Source organism: Capsicum annuum, chromosome 3 (assembly GCF_002878395.1).
Source record: "Capsicum annuum cultivar UCD-10X-F1 chromosome 3, UCD10Xv1.1, whole genome shotgun sequence".
NCBI lineage: Eukaryota > Viridiplantae > Streptophyta > Magnoliopsida > Solanales > Solanaceae > Capsicum > Capsicum annuum.
In genome coordinates this window covers 19,659,207-19,673,206 of record NC_061113.1, presented here as the reverse complement: position 1 = coordinate 19,673,206, position 14,000 = coordinate 19,659,207, and positions in this window count along the sequence as shown.

Here is a 14,000-nt window from a genome sequence, read left to right as displayed (position 1 = left end):
TATATATATATATATATATATATATTGTAATGTATATATCTTGTAGTATATTTTATTAGTTGTAGTATATATACATTGAATGGTGTGTATACATGTGTATATATCGTCTATAGATGTGTGTATTTAACGTATACATGTGTATATGTTTTATAAATTAGTATATAACTATAACTATAACTATAACTATATATATATATATATATTGTAATGTATATATATTGTAGTATATTTAATTTAAAGTATTACATATACATAGAATAGAGTGTATATATGTAAATATATCTTCTATAGACATGTATATTTAACGTATACATGTGTATATGTTTTATAAATTAGTATATAACTATATCTATATATATTGTAATGTACATATATTGTAGTATATTTAATTTAAAGTATTACATATACATAGAATAGAGTGTATGTATGTGAATATATTTTCTATAGACGTGTATATTAACTTATACATGTGTATATGTTTTATAAATTAGTATAGATGTGTATGTTTAACGTATACATGTGTATATGTTTTATAAATTAGTATATAACTATATATATATATATATATATATATATATATATATATATATATATTGTAATGTATATATATATTGTAGTATATTTTATTTAAACTTTAAAGTAGTACATATATATTGGATGGTGCGTATATTTGTGTAATTGTGTATATATTTTATAAATTCTAATGTAGTATATACTATATATATATATATTGTTTAACGTAGTTATAATGTATATAGGTGGGTATATATAATGTATATCGAAAAAAAGTTTTTTTTTATACTTTTGACCGGGTTTGACCATTTTTTTAACCGGGTTGGGTTAAGTGGGTTGGATTAGGGTTGTTTTTAATTTTTTAATGTTGAGTCCGGCCTGGCCCGGCCCACTTAGACCCCAACCCGGGCCGGCTCACAAACCGGTTAAATAACACGGGCTGGTTCCGAGTTGACCCGGCCCGGCCACCTAACAGTCTTAGGAAATACCCACTTATTAGTTTGTTATTATTAATTAAAACATAAAAAGTAAATATAAGGGGCTAACATTAAGGTGTTTTTCTAATATATTTAAACCAAACAAAATTATTAGAGTATAAATTTTATCCGTTTTGATTCTGTCGGTTTTATCAGTTTTGACAGTTCAGATCAATTTTAATAGGTTTTAAGGATGTATTTTATAAATTTATACAAATGAGATTAAAAAAATAAAATTAGATACAATGACAATGACAGATTACATAACCCAAAATTTAAGCTTCATTATCTAAGAAAATAGAGGGAACATAACAAGCACACTATCCAAGAACATTTTTTACTATTTTCATGAATTTAGGTCTAAGGAAGAGGTCAACATATAGGATTATTATGTTCTTGGTGGACATTTTCTCAGACGTACTTATATCATGACCAATAATCAAGTTCACCCAATACACGAAATTTCTCAAATGCTTCTTCCTTTTCCACGTTCATTGTCCTACGACTAATAGTGCATCTTCTGCCCTATGGCATGAAGTATTGCTTTGCAACTATAAATTCTGTAATAAATTAAGACTAAGGAAAGAGAGAGATTAAAGAAATTAAGGGTTCGCCAGAGAGTTTATTTCTAAGCACTTGAACTTTTGTTCACAAGAAATCACCATACAAAAAAACTATATAGAAATCGAGCAGAAGAAAGAGTAAAATGAAAATGAAATATGAGAAAGCCAAACATATAATATTTTAAATATGTATCTATGGGTTTGGTTGGATTTGATTTCGGTTTTTCTCAAATTAACACCAAATCAAACCAAATATTATCAGTTTTTAAAAATTTAAAATCAAATCAAATCATACTAAGTCGGCAGTTTATTAAATCGATTTTATTCAATTTAGCGGTTCGAATCGATTTTTCGGTCTCATATAAACACCCCTATTTATAAGTAGCGGCAATTCTCTTTAGGACTAACTAGGGACAATATTCAAATTAAATTGATTAATCAGTATTGGTTGATTAAAAATAATGTCAAATCTTAAATTCAGGCATTTTTTTTCCGGTTACTTTGTGCCAATTCTTTTTAGGCTTTACGTTTGGCAAATGTTTTTGAGCTATTAAGATGTCAATTTTATATAAATTTTGTACCTACGTGTTATTTTGTTTTTTATGAGCTGGAATGAATTGAGTTGAATATCTCAACTAATAAATATAGGAGTCAACAACTCGCCCAAACTTGAAAGGAGTGAACGAATTATATCTTCATTGACTAATTAATTTTGGCCACCTTTAATCCCAAGGAAGCTCCAAGCCTTTAACAATAATAGTTTAGGTGTACGCGTCTTAAGCGTGTACGTTACTTTAATGAGTTCAAATATTACACTAAATAGGATATTTATTTAAATAATAAATATGAATATAATAATTAAATGTAATAACTTTTGAGTATGTAAAGATCGAGAATTTATTTATTAAACATAATCTTTACCAAATATATTTTTAAAAATCAATCGATATTTATCTACCATCTATAAATTGCAACAAAACAATACAATGATAGATACATCAAAATAATACAATTAAATCTAATCTTTAGACACAAAATTTTTTTCAAAGTCGACCGACAATTATCTATCACCTGTAAACAATTACAAAATACTACGATAATAGAAATATCAAAATAATATAACTAAACCTAACCTTTACATAAAAAAATTCCTCAAAACCGACCAACATTTATCTATCACTTGTAAACTGCAACAAAATAATATGATAAAAGTGATATCAAAACAACACAATTAAACTTAAATTTTACACACAAAAATTTTTCAAAGTTGATCGAGATTCATCTACGAACTGTAAACTACCACAAATAACAAACTAATAGAGATATTTTGATAATACAATTAAACCTAACCTCTACCTAAAAAAAAATTTCAAAGCCGACCCACATTCATCTAGTATCTGTAAATTAAAACAAAACAATAAGATAATAAAGATATCAAAACAATACAATTAAACCTAACCTTTACACAAGAAATTCTCCAAAGCCAACCGACATTCATCTTCGACTTGTAAACTATATAAAAACAATATAATAGTGATCACAAAGCTTCGATTTTGATCTAATTAATTCTTGTCTAAGCGAAAATTTTGATCCTTAAGAATAATTTTGAATAAAAACAAAGACTATATATATATATATATATATACACACATGTTGAATTCTATTATACTGACAAAAACAATGAAGAAGTTGAGGGTTAAAAAATCAAGCATCCACCAATCTAGAAATGTAATCGAATCAAGTTAGATGAGTATCAATCATATTTTCTAATAGACAAACCGGTTTGTTCTCTAGTTTAACATACATCTCAATATTTATAGAAGTATTTTCTTAATAGATTTTTATTTTAGGAGTATTTTTCTAATTGAACAATAGAAAAAAATATTAATTAATTCTCCTATCATATATTTTGATCCTATATATTTTAGGAAGTCTAGTAGAAACAAAAATATTAATTAAATCTCCTACCATATATTTTAGGAGTCCCATATATTTTATGAAGTCTAATTAATATAATAAAAAATAATTAAATAATAAATAAAAAATATAGTGAAAAGACCATTTTGTTTAAAGAAGAGTCTATTAATGAAGAGCAAAAAATTTAAATAACTTGTTTAAAGATTTTCACACTTTTAATATATTGTTAAGGATATAGATTATAGATTGTACATCTCATGAAACAAAAGGGATAATTGAGGAAGAGAGTTTTGATTTAAACCTAATTCCTTCAATAATTATAACACCCCACGACAGCCTAAATAAAAAGGTTTTAGAGTTATATAAGGTGATTAACTTTTCTGACCCAAAAAATAGGATCTACTTTTATTTATTTCCTTCTTTGAGGCTGACTCGACTTAGTGCACATTTGGGTTTCTGTATATATATATATATAGATGATTTTAATTTGGATCATTGCAACTTCTCCACCATGCTTGATGTATTGCCCGAATGGCTCATTCACAAAATACTCTCTTGTCTTACTTTTATCGAAGTAGCTAAGTTGAGTATCCTCTCGAAAACATGGCCAAAGGCGTGGTTGACTTATGTCAACTTGGATTTCGCAGTTGATAATCTCAACGCAAAAGTAGTGGATTATATCATGAAGAAACACGGGGATGAAAAAATTCATATCGAGAAGTTTGTATTATCAGACTGTAGTGGTTATAGCTATAACGAAGTTTTCCCAATGTTTGATATGTGGCTTGACATTGCACTTGAGAATGGTGTAAAATATCTTGTGTTTGGATGTGCTATATCTACATCATACCCCTTGCCTATGTTCAAAATTTTTGGCAACTAATTCTTTAAGAGAATTGGTTCTATACAGTTGTGACCTGAAGCGTGCTTTACTATCTAGTGGTGTGGTGAACTGTAATTCATTGAGAAAACTTTCTCTACGTCACGTAGATTTAGACCAAAACTTGCTTCAGACTCTACTTAATAGTTGTCCCTTTATCACCAGCTTCATCTTAGATAATTGTAGTGGGCTGGAAAAGATTGAGATCCTGAATCTTCAAAAGATCAAGTCGGTTACAATTTGGAAAAGTAATATATACCAGCATGTTAAAATCCATGCGCTATAGTACCGATCGCGATGCTAAATATCAACGCATTCCTGAGTTGGATATTATTGATGCTCCAAATTTGTTGTCACTGGAGTATAAGGGAGATGAAATTCCTGCGACTTTTGTGGACGCTAATTTGCAATGGAGTTGTCATCCTAGGGAACTCAAGATTGATTCAACTAGGTCAATGATAGCACATGTCATGGACCGTTTAATGTACATGAAGAGTTCGAGTCAATTAAAAGAAGTACAAGCCGACATATATGATTGGGAAAACCGGAGATGGCATCACGTGGAACTCGGAAATGGAATGGTGGCAACGAGGGCTAAATTTCGTTTTTTATTAGATTGGTGATGCAATTACTTTATCTCTATTGCAAGTTGAATGTTCTTATTTTCTCGAAATTTCAGAACTTCTAATGTTAGTTCACACATTAATTTGGCACACTGTGATTAGTACTTCATTGTTTCAGTTTTTCAGATACTAGTTTTACGTTTTAGTTGTTGCAAAGTATTAGAGAGTTCGACGTAAATCTAGAAAGCCCAGCTTATAGATGTTCTTCTGTACTTCAGAATACAGAACGGAGCAAGATAATTCAAAAAAGAGACCTTATAGAATCTTGTCTTACAATTCTAATAGTTTTCATGATTGTGCACTTGGTGACCTATTATTCTTGGCCTTTCAACTTATTTTTCTAATTTCATTTTGAGGCGCCAGAGTAACTACTGCGTTGAAAAGAAAAAGCTATGTTTGTACATATACAGTTTTGTTTTAAGACTTATGCTGTGTGTGTCTTATGCATCTTTTTTTATTTGGTAGGAATATCGAACCATCAAGCACCTTTCTGTTTCTTTTTTTTTTTCTTTTACTAAAATAATGTTGCGAAAGTTGTAATGCTTCATTCTGAGCCATTTAGTATAAGAACTCAAAAATAAAGGTTCATATATATGATCCTGACGCAGCTTGACAAGGGCAGAACCGAGTATCAGTTTCACTCCGACCATTAACTTGGGAACTTATTGCGGGAGTTGATATTTTCCCTCTTAGTCCACTCAGTGATACCTGCTTTGGTTAAAAGATTCTCTTGTTGCCTAGTCATCTGATTTTAAAAAGGGACCAGTTGATTCATGTTTTGGTACGAGACCTTTGCACAATTTTACTGCATCGACACTTATGTATCTGCTATTGTTTTCACCAGTTTTTACTAGACTTATAGTTTTTTGCATTGCCATTGCTCTTCAGAGTAGTGTAATAGATCTAGTGTACAGTGATCCTCTTGTCTTTTCTAAATTATATTTATAATTTTACAATTTTGCACCAAAATCTCTGAAAGAACTGATTCTATGCCGTTGTGATCTGATGGGTGTTTCATTATCTAGTCGTGTGACGAACTGCCATTCTTTGAGAATGCTTTTTCTAACTGAAGTTCATTTAGATGAAGACATTCTTTTGACTCTACTTTGTGTCTGTCGTGTAATTTGTCTATTTCATAATTGAGGGTTGTTTTGGATTGGAAAAGATTGAGCTGCTGAATCTTCGAAAAGATCAAGTCGGTTTCCAATAGGATTAGTATTGACCTGCGTGTTCAAATCCGAGCACCCTCTCTTGAATATGTTTCATTCTGGTTGTTCTTTTGGAAGAATTGGATATTGTTGAATGTGAAATTATAAAATCTTAAGAGCTATACAGGTGATGATATCTGATGGATTTTTCGAGCATTTTATTTATACATCTCATCATGTTTATAAAAAGTTGATAAGGTTTAACATTTGCGGAGTCAATCCCTACAATTATTGAAGCTGATTCATTCTGGGGAGGAAATATGGCAGATTGATGCTCCAAATTTGGTATCAGTAATAGTATTTTGGAGATCCAATTCCTGAACTTACAATTGCAAAAGAGTCGAGCCAACTGAAGAGCTCAAAAATCGTTATTTATTTCTACGACAATTTAAATGTCACATGGTTTTCTAAGGGCATCCTGGTACACAAAGCATCCCACATTAGCTGGATCCAGTGAAGGGATGCACCCCCAAGAGGTGTGATGTAGACAGTCTACCCTAATGCAAGTTCCAGTGGCTGCTTTTGCGGTTCAAATCTGTGACCTATAGGTCACACAGAGGCAACTTCACCATTACTCTTTTAAGTTGAGGAAATTTGTAACTCTTGCTGTCAGGTTTCCCTCGTTTTTTCTCAAAGGCAACGAAATTATCAGGAAAGAATCGTAACTTCACCGTAGAGTTGCTACCTCCAAGCAGACATTTTAGATGTAGATATAGTCATCCAGTAAGTGCTCAATCGTTAGTTGTCAACTGAGCCAAAGTTAAGGAGTTTCTATCTATGTATTATGCCGTGATAGAAGGAGTGTCTATAATTAGAAAGGGACGTTTCATCTGAGAAGATCATTTCAATTGACCGATAGAGTGGGGCTACTGGCTAACGATGAATTAGTTACCGCTTTGCACGAGCTTCAAAGGAAAGAGAGATCGAGTCACTAAGCAGAGAATTAGATCCGAGAGCGAAAGAGATTATGAAAGTTCTACCACAGGGCAACCCTGATGGAGTTTAACATAGAAAGTTAGGACGTGTCCAGGGAAAATGCAAGCAGAAAGGCACAATTCCTTTAACAGAGGAAAAAGTTTATAGCTTCTAGCCAATCGGTTAGCCCCCCAAGGTCTAGTGAAATTGAGTTAAATTTGTACGTTGTTCTTTGATCCGAGTTATTTGGATAATAATAGAGACGATTTTACTTCAAAGAGATTATTCAAGAACCCACGAAGAGCAGACTTGCACACAATATCCACAGAAAATGAGGCTGCATATATTGTTCCTTTCTATCTTTCGGACTACCACTAATGGGGAAGTTTTGTTATGATAGATCGAAAATGAGGAGACTTGAGCCAACATCGTTTTCCTTATGACGAATCTTCTCAACATTAGTAACTGGCATGTAACCAGCATACCTTTTATTGGTTCAATCTTTTCTTTTCAACAAAGCAAATGAAACCTATCCGCTAACATTTAACACAATCAAATAGTAAGACAAACGCAGTACAGACTTTGCGAAATGAAACCTGAATCATTGATCCTAGTGATAGAAAGCAAAAAGGAGCAAAGGCCCTTGTGGTCTGTACTCACCTCATAATCATTTCAACAAATTTTACAATGACACTTAACTTCAAGTAGTAAGAAATAAGAACTGGAAGTCGGCCACATTCACAGTACTTGACAAGGTATAACGAGAGTGGATTTGGTTTTACTGAGACACCTCACAGCCTACAACGTTAAGAAATTCATTGGAAGGAAACCAATGTCAGAGAAGGTGCCTCATTGTGATATGAAAACCGGTTGGGAAACTAGACAACTGCTTTAAATATACGGACAACGAAAACACCCTTGAAGGAAGAGGGACACAGTCTGAACACGATTGCATCTCAGAAGGAGGACGCAGAGTACCTTGGTCTTTGTTGGGTGCTAAAAAGATATTATACGAATACTATGAATACACTTAGTCATCTTAGTACTAGTATGCAGCACCAAGTATGAGTATCAAAACGCGCCCAACCCCATCAGGTCTCGTTTCTAATCCCAACAGAGACAAAAACACTAGGTAACTTCTTCCCATCTATTCTAGCCTTGGTGGACAGAGTAACTTGGTACGAGCTGCTGGTGGGAGGTGGCAGGTATCCTATGGAATAAGTTGAGGTGCGCGCAAGATGGCTCGGATACCACAATTATAAAAAAAATATCTTTACCGAGACAAAATTGCTGCTATGCAGCAGGATGGACACTCACTTTTGCGTACGCTTATTCTAAAGGGCTGTGATTCAAGCATTTCAGCTCTTACTTATCTCTAAAACCAGAGGAACCAGATCTAGAGAGCTCTGAAAAAATGCTAAATGGTTTTATACTGCTATCAAATAAGAAATGATGCGAAGATCATAGATATCAGATTTCTAAAATAGATATATATGCAGCATAACTTTTTCTTTTCAACAAAATACATACTTCAGAGGCCTCAAGATGAAATTAGTAGTCGAGTCAATTGCGTAGACATGCACCTTATAGAATTATAAGAAAGGACGCTGTGGGATATCTTGTTTTGAGTATAGCTCAGTTGATTCTGTGATTTTGAATTAAAACATAACACCTATAAGACTGCCTTCAAGAGATTTATGTGGAAAAGATAGATTAATAAACTTCAATAGTAAGAAATTTCTGAGATAATTAAGTCATTTTTCTCCTCAGCCTTTGACTTCTCTAGAGAAGATGAAGTCGGTGATCAAGAATGTTATGGAAACTCTTGTGACGGATACTGACGTGCTGAAACGTAACCTCGTTATTTCATTGATGGTGGATTTGAAGGTACCAAACGAGAAATGTTTTTCCACAAATTATCTTTTAATAATAAGGCAATCCTCAGGAAGTTTCTCTCACGACAGATTCATACTCGTTCTCGTTCAATATTTGTAAGTGTTCTTCTAATATAGCATCACCATAGATAGAACTGCAAGCTTAGTTGAACTAGTACCTCTTGGTTGGAAAATAGTATAATACATTTTCATTGTTTTTCAAGTTTCTCATTTCTTGGTTGTTGAAGAGGAATAACACTTGGACCTATTCCAAAACGCAGAGGCACATCGAAAGGATTGCTGAAAGAGTGTCTACTGGTGGCAATAGTACAATTCTTAGCAGCAATGCTATCGAGCGGATTCATTGATACAAGAATGGGACTCAAACTATTTTACCCTCTTCCATATCCCGGTGAAGTATCATTTGCACGTTTCCAAATTTTTACAGGAGCAATAATTGCTCAGATGGCAGAATCTTCTGATCTAGCAAGTACATATTATAGTAAGGTAAAAGAAGCTAATGATACAGATGATAAGTTAGAAAACACTGAAGTTCCAACACGTAGCAAGGATCATCTAGGAAACCTTCTTCATGAGGTGGAAGTTAAGCTCAGTGAAGAATCATACCTGGCAGCACAAGAGTCCAGTGTAGCTGATTTGAGACTTATTCCCGTTCTAGCTAGGTAGCGTTGTTGAAGATGGCTAGTCAGTTTGAACTAGTATACTATATGGTATAATGGTTTACCACAAAGCCCCCAATTAACCATGAAATGATCTGTCCCTGGGTCAAGCAATTCCAAAGGCATAATTCATAAACATTGCAATTCAAGTGTACCAAAAAGGAAAAGGTACAATACATTCATTCATGCAGCATTCGCGAGCAGCCTAATTGCACACGAGGAAAGGAAAATCTTAGATACAATTAGTATGATGCAGCCAGTGTAATATGTGGTGCTACTCTAAATGTACTACTGTTTGAGTGGCCAAGGAGAAGTTACTCTTATATTAAGCTATACTAAAAATAACTTCGCAACAAAAGCAATAGCTGAAAAACCAGAACTGGAACAAAAGAAGATTCAGTTTCAGAACTGCAACAGAAGTGCACATTACAAGGTCAGTACTAGCAAACTACACATATCAACACCGTAACGATGCCACAGTCATGTCATAAAATGCTTCTATAGAAGTTATTATATTCTCACAAACTATGCCGCACAAAGTTTTCAAAAAACGTATCACTATGATTTGAGCTTTGTAACCAATCAAAAGAAAAACACATAGAGACTCAACTATAAGGCTAATCACAAAGACTATTTTTTGCATAAAGGATACTCCAAGACCATTCCTGAAACAGCTCTTCCTCAATGTGTGCATACTATGCATTTGAGGGTGGACACTAGTCGCCTCTTCAGGATCAGTTGTAGCACCCCTGCTTCCATCAAGCAACACAAGACTCTCATCATATTCACTCAAGAAGAAGGAATCTTTCCCACCACGGACACTGAGATCCTTAAATTCCTTGCTCTAGGGATCATATGACAGAAAATCCCCAACACGGTTCTCTACCAGAAATTCCTCATTTCTCACGAACCCAATAGCATGTGATATCCCTCTCTCCAAAACCACTACAAATTCTGAGTCCATGACTCCGTTTCACCAAACTGTTTCATCGCCCAAACAGCACAACAATCACATGATTCACTATGGCTGCAGCCATTTTCATACCAAATCATAGAAATTCGACCCCGACACAAGCTCACAGGCAAACTCATTTCACTAAATTTCTCACCAGTAACATCAAAAACCAAGAATCTATTTGAAAAAACACCTCCTTGGTTCTTAATATAAGAAACCCCATGAATAGCTCCATTTAGATAAACACTAGTATACAAATACTCAATAATCACACATTGAATGTCCTTTGAGTTAACTGTTTTCCATAAACCTGTACTTAAACTATAGATCTCAACTTAAGGAGGTGCTACTGTATAAGCACCTTTATCGTCCTCCATATACTCTATCCTCACCACTTTAAGATCATAGTTTTTCTGATCAAATCCACATCCAACGCAAAAAATATGTAACGCCCATATGGGAAAAAGTTAATATGATGAGACCTAGGGAGCGTGATACTTTTGCAAATAACAGGATTACACAGAATCGAAGTTACTCGGACTCTTCACTTTTGGTGCCGCGCCCGTGTTGACACGACATGGGTGTGGATGTGGGATCCATACTCGATTTGGTCAATCAATTTTGGGTACTTTGACCAAAATCGGTTGGAAAAGTCCGGACAGATTTAAGAAGTTATGTAATCAAAATAAAAGCTAAGATGAAATTGAAGAAGATGGAATGCCTTGTATATAGAAATTTTTATGTTATTGCTTTTCTTTTTATCTCCTTTTAGGATTTTCTTCTTGAATAATATTTTTTCCTCTAGTTTTTCACATAATATCTCATAATTTATGTTTTACAACTCTATTTTCAGATATTTAAATTATTTTTCGCCGAATCCCCTCACCCGTATCCATCTCTAGATCCATATCCCAGATCTTTAAATTGAGACCGTGAAGGATCCGACCTCTAGATCCGTACCGGTATCAGACATCCGTACCCGAGTCCAAGCAACAGCACAGAATAATAGGAAATGTGTACCCGAATAGATTATCAGAGAGGCAAAATATACCATTACAGAAACCAACAACTCTAAAGTGGTTACCGGACAAAGCATTGAATGGAAACTTCAATTCTTTAACAAGTGCAAGGTTTTCAGGTTTTGAAAGGTCAACGTAAAAGACAGGTTTTCAGATACTTTTAATCTGACAGCATTGCTTTGAAATACACCTGAATCGCAAAAGGCTTTCAACAGGAAGCCTACAAAGGATTTTGATTAGCAAATCAGGAGTCAAATAATCGAACATTCTTGAAGATTCTCTCTTTCCTATGGATTTTCAGCTTTCTATGCACAACAACAAAGATGAAATATCACAGAGATTATTATCATAGCGTCACTTGATTGATCATTTTCCACCAATACAATTATCATCTTTTTGATTGATCATTTTCCACCAATACAATTAACTAGCTAGTATTCATAACTAGTACGAGTATATGTTTAAAATTTTACTATAAGGCATCTTATCGTGTGAACAACAAATTCATTAAAGAAAGAAAAAATGAACTAGATCTCCCTATTAGTTACGCAAATATTATCTTGTTGCATCTAATTAGTGTCAAGTTGCATCAATCAACGTCAATAATTAGCTGTCTAATTGATTTGACAACTAATTTATTCACGAACAAATAGAGGAAAAAGCTAAATTTAGGTGCCTAAGATTCTTTATTTACTCATTACTCGCCTGGAGGTTTATCGGAAACAGTCTCTCTACACATAAAGGTACGAATAAGATTTGTGTACATTTTACTCTCTTCAGACTGCACTTATGGATATGGTCCGGTATGTTGTTTTGTAAGCCTTGTTTATAATGTGTGATTTAAATGCTTGAAAAAAAGGAAATGTTATCTGCTATAACATGTAAAGATGGACCTTTTTTTTCTGATAACTGGGGATATATATATATATATATATATAACAAAAGCGGTTACAGTAGAGACAGTAGTAGTGTTCTGGGCACTAAATAGTACAGAGGTATTCCCCCAACTTGCTAGCTTATTACAGATCTTGCTATCAACTAGCCTAGAGATAGATTTTTCCTGTATATCGTGAAGAAGCATAGGCAGGACTTCTGCTGGAGGCTGGAACAAAACATTGATATGAGAAGGGTCTGGCAGATGAGTAACTGTTAAACGATCCGACTATTGATATATTATGTTAAATTTGTATTGTTACTTTATATTTGAGGGTGATATAATTCTAAATATCATATAAAATATCACATATTTCCTATATAAAAGGATAAAAATACAGATTTTAGTTATTTGTAGGTTAATTATGCTTAATCAAATATTATGAGGACTAAAACCCAAATTGATCAAGGAAAACAGACAAAAACTACAATTATCACATATCTTTATGCATACTCAAGTAAATTACCCAAAGTTTACTCACCTCTTACTAAGTCACACTGTTACTGTTGGAATTACATAGTTACATATAGTTGCACGTATATACATTTTTCCTTTTTAGTCTTGGACTGACGTATGTTAGCTGAGATGGGCTACTCATCAATTACATCAGTTGGGCCTTTCTTATTTTTACTTGTAAATCATTCGATCCGGCCCAACTGTATCATGTATATATATGTAGACCCATTACATTGAATAGTTTTGGACAGATATTTCAAGAAAACAAAAGCTTTTCTCTTTCTTCTCTTTGTTCTCTCTAACGAATTAGGGTTTGAGTAGATTGTTTCTTTCAATTTCCGACCGTCTTCTACTCTAACGTGGTAACAGAGCCAGGTTTCTGGTAGATCTATAGAGGGGCTTTCGATCGATATTACCCTCGTGTGGAGTCTTTCGAGTTTTTTTTGTAGAAGCTGATTCGGTTGGTGTGGAGCTTTTCGAGTGTTTGTGGGAGTTTTTTGAGCTTTTCCAAGTTTTCGTGGCTGATTTGGTCTTGGAGTACCCTCGTGTGGAGTTTTCGCATACTGTGGAAGCTGAGCTAGTTTTGCACTGTTTTCAGTTGCACAAGACCTCACCTTCTTCAGGTTTAAGAAGAAGGCCAGTAAAATCCTTCCGTATAAACTCTACTTTGTTCGATCTAGTGATTTTTGGTTGGCTGACTGTTCAGAATTATTCGATCTGAGATTTGGTGTTCAAATATTTCGTGTAATTACTTAAACTATTTTAGTATGATGACTACTCAGCGAGAGAACAATAATGCTACTTCGGCCACTCGTAATACGAATGGTTTCGATGAATTTACCCTCGATGCATCACATCCCTTTTATGTTCATCCTTCTAAGAACCCTAGTTCTCAACTCGTTCCCATAGTTTTTAATGGCACTGGATTTGTTGTATGGAGAAATAGCATAATCACCTCTTTAGTTGCTAAGAATAAGTTGGGGATGG